This window comes from Egretta garzetta, unplaced genomic scaffold (genome assembly GCF_000687185.1).
Source record: "Egretta garzetta isolate BGI_Z169 unplaced genomic scaffold, ASM68718v1 scaffold118, whole genome shotgun sequence".
Classification (NCBI taxonomy): Eukaryota; Metazoa; Chordata; class Aves; order Pelecaniformes; family Ardeidae; genus Egretta; species Egretta garzetta.
Window position 1 is genome coordinate 2,752,517 of NW_009260484.1, and position 3,466 is coordinate 2,755,982.

General features: G+C 44.4%; 1 protein-coding gene across 1 annotated transcript in view; it reads right to left on the minus strand.

Annotated features, from left to right (window-relative positions):
- The window catches only part of TSNAX (translin associated factor X), a 32,709-nt gene that overhangs the window by 26,307 nt on the left and 2,936 nt on the right, over nt 1-3,466 (minus strand). The window lies entirely within an intron of this gene.

Genomic DNA, 3,466 nt, shown 5'->3' on the forward strand with positions numbered 1-3,466 from the left:
CTTTCCTTCCACGCGAAATGAATCGGAGCGCGTCAGCAGCACCGTGTTCCCGCCCCTGAAGCGCCCGGTGGGGAGAGGGCCCCGCAGCACCCAGCTAGGAGGTGTGCCAGGTGAGGGAGGCCGGAGAGGATGCTAACTGACAGACAGAAAGGACCTGGAAACTGGAGACACTAGCTGTACACCGAAAAGATCTGATAGTGAAGCCACCTGATAGCTGGAAAAGAAATCCGAGAAGTAGCAGATGTAGCTGCTGCCACAGGGGATGCAGCAGCCGCAGCAGAACAGAGGTCCCTGGCCTGCAGGCAGGGAGAGAGGGGCATTGAGGGGACTGTGGATTGCTAATCTGACCTGTTTTGGGACTGCTAATTCCTGAAGCCAGGTTATTTGCAGCCTATGTTTTGCCAGGCCTGGTAAAAATAGTGTTTCCTCTGCTGGGGATTTAGTGTGAGTGTTCATAGGAGACATCACAGGATCAAGCACAAGGGAGCTGGATGAACACTGTAAATATCTCCCTGCACAGAGGGCACTTGATGACACTTCGGTTCTTATGGTGATGAGCTACGAAAAGTCTGCTTGCCCTGCGGGTTTATTCATGCTTTTCTTTCCTGCAGACGAATCCTGATGTGTTCCTCTAACCCGTTTAAAAAAGGGATAGGTGTTGCAAATCCCAAAACCAAAAGGCTTGCAAATCATCGGTCTTGTTGCTCTGCTGCTAGATTTCATTTCTTGTCACAGCTGTTGCCTGTTTTAGTAGCTGGATTCCCAAGGAAACAAAGCCCATATGAGCACAAAGGCGGAGTGCTTATAGCTTTTGTGTGTGGATGTGCGTGTGTGTCTGTCCTTCCTCCCCACCCTTAATAATTTTTTAATCTGTTGGTCAATTGGTCGATAAAAAAGGGAAAGAGCTTCCAGGAGTGATTATAAACATCCTGACTGGGGAAAAAAATTTGGGTGGAACTTGCACCTTACTAGAAACCAGATAAGCCCAGCTGTGAGATGCAAGTGCTTAAGAGTCCAATGTTAGCAGTGCCCAGCCTTTGGGAATTCTTGAAGAGCAGGGACACCAGCCCTGGCTCAGGCCTTTGTGTTTAACAAATAAACAAATACACAAATACAGCTATTAGCAAACTTGAATACCAGGTGAATCTGTCAACAGGTACGGGAGGAAAATAAATCACCTAAGTCAGACAGTAGAGGAGTAAAGCTTTGACAATGAGCTTTAATGAGTCTCTAGGCAGCCAAGTGGGAGTTGCTAAAACCTGGTATTTCCAAATATCTAAAACACATGACTCTGCCATGCAGCGTTCAAAATTTTTCAGAAGCATAACATAAAACCTCTCTCCAATTTCCTAATCTAAGAAAACAGATGTTAATCATATTTGAAAAACAGAGTACAAAAAGGATCCCGGCAGAATTTCCTCAGGCCTGATCTGTGTATTGAGTTGTACAACAGCTTGATTGCTGCCCTACCAGCTGCACAGGAGCTTTCAGCTTTCTATGCAGCAAAATCAGAACTTGAAATTATTTGCATCAGTGTTACTGCTGCGCACATTTAAGCACAGCCTTTTGTTTTAGAAGATGTAAAAAACTGCTTTTGGAAACACCTACTTTTTTTTTTTTTTTTTTTTTTTTTAAACTATGCTATTTCCCTGTTCTCGGCAGCTGTTTGAACAAAAAGCAGTGCGGGTTTGGTTATGTCATGTTGCAGGATGGTGGAAAGAGCTGGCATTTCAGTGTTTCCCAGCAGTGGAGAATTTTCAGCCAATCATGGGGAGTGGAGGTTTGGTCTTCCACTGATTTCTGTTGGAGCCAGTGGCACTTTGCATGTGTCCAGAGATACTCAACACCTTGCTTAATATCCCTGAGATGTCGTCCTGAATAAGAACCTGTTGGGATTTTTTTCTGAGACAATCCATTTAAACGCGGCAGTGTTAAACTTCTTTGACAACAGGTTATTTGCAGTATCTTCCCTTAACTTATAGCTGATAATTATACCTTTCCCCCCCTCCTTCCAGTTAGGTTTTCTTGCCTGAAGAGAATGGCACCTGCACCTGCAAAAGTGTGAAGGAGGAATAGCAACATTTTGAGGGAGTAAATGGTAACAGAAAGGAGGTGCAACGATTTAGGGTAGGGCAAAAAACCCAAACAAACTATCAACAAACTAATGAGGTTTTCTCAGAGACTTAAGCTCACACTGAGATGTCACGTTTGGGTTGCACATGACTGTGCTCCAGATCCTATGACAAGGTCAATAACAGCTTTCATGTGAAAAAAAGGTGGGTTTTAAGACTAAGGTTGTGAGGACAGAGCATGAGTAGGTGGACCAGATATGATCTGTGCCTTTCTGAAAACAACCACTGTAGGAGGTAGGAACTCCTTCATTAATTTTATCCCTGAAGACTGCTGCTTTGGGCAATGACCTACTTTAATAACACTCCTACACAATATTCTTCAGCGAGGCTTTTGCTCTGCTGTGGTATTGTCAGCAGAGACCTCCTTGCAATGATGCTCAAAGGAGTGGAGAATGAATCTTTCCTTCTCTGCAAAAGCCCGAATCTAATATCAACTCAGCTGAACACTGTGAAGGGCAGACATAGGAGTGGTGGTGGGTCCAACTCAAGGACCACACTAGTGAAGCTGCTTTGACACCTACTCAGGTAATGCAGTTGTACAGAGGTACAGAGCCCGCGTGATTTGGTGGATGCATGAAATCACCGTATTTTTATGCCCTCAATCATTTACTTGGAGCTCTTTGGAAACTGTTTAAGATCCCTGGGTTCACTGGCAGAGCTCACAGTGTAGTCTTCATAGACCCATATGGCTCGTATAGTTTTAGAGACAAATACTATCTTTGCGATGCTCTCCCATGTTTAAATAACCAGCCTGGGAATGTCTCCTAAAGTCTCTGCTAAAGCAGTAGGACTACGGATAGTTAGAGCTGGAATTATCTCCGCATATCCTTTTGGTTTTCATTTTATCTCATGACACAATGTACTCAGAGCAAGGTTGTGAGGTTGCCTTGGAGATGGAGGGCTTAACCATAAGGGCTATCTGTCATACTGAAACGTTCACATTAGCCAATGCAACTGTGAATGCTTTCAACAAACAATTGAGTGAAGCGACAAAAAGCTTACGAAACGGTTACAGGGGAATTGCATAAACTGGGGTCATATGTTCAATTTGAGACTGTTACATGACCAAGGGGTTTTGCAGCTGGTTGTCGAACGGAAGCGGGAGGTCAGCTGGTCTCTAGTTGTTATAACAACAACCTGTTATGTTTCTCAGGCAACAGAGATGCCCATAGTCTTTTGGCAGGATGGATCGGGAGGATGATTTCCTCTTTTCCTGGAATAATGTTTGAAAGCTGCAATTTTTTTCAGTCAGTTGAATTTGGGATTTCTCTTGGAAGTGGCAAGATCCTCCGAAGTGCTAATGCACCATGGTGCAGCCTTTGAGTGGATCAGCA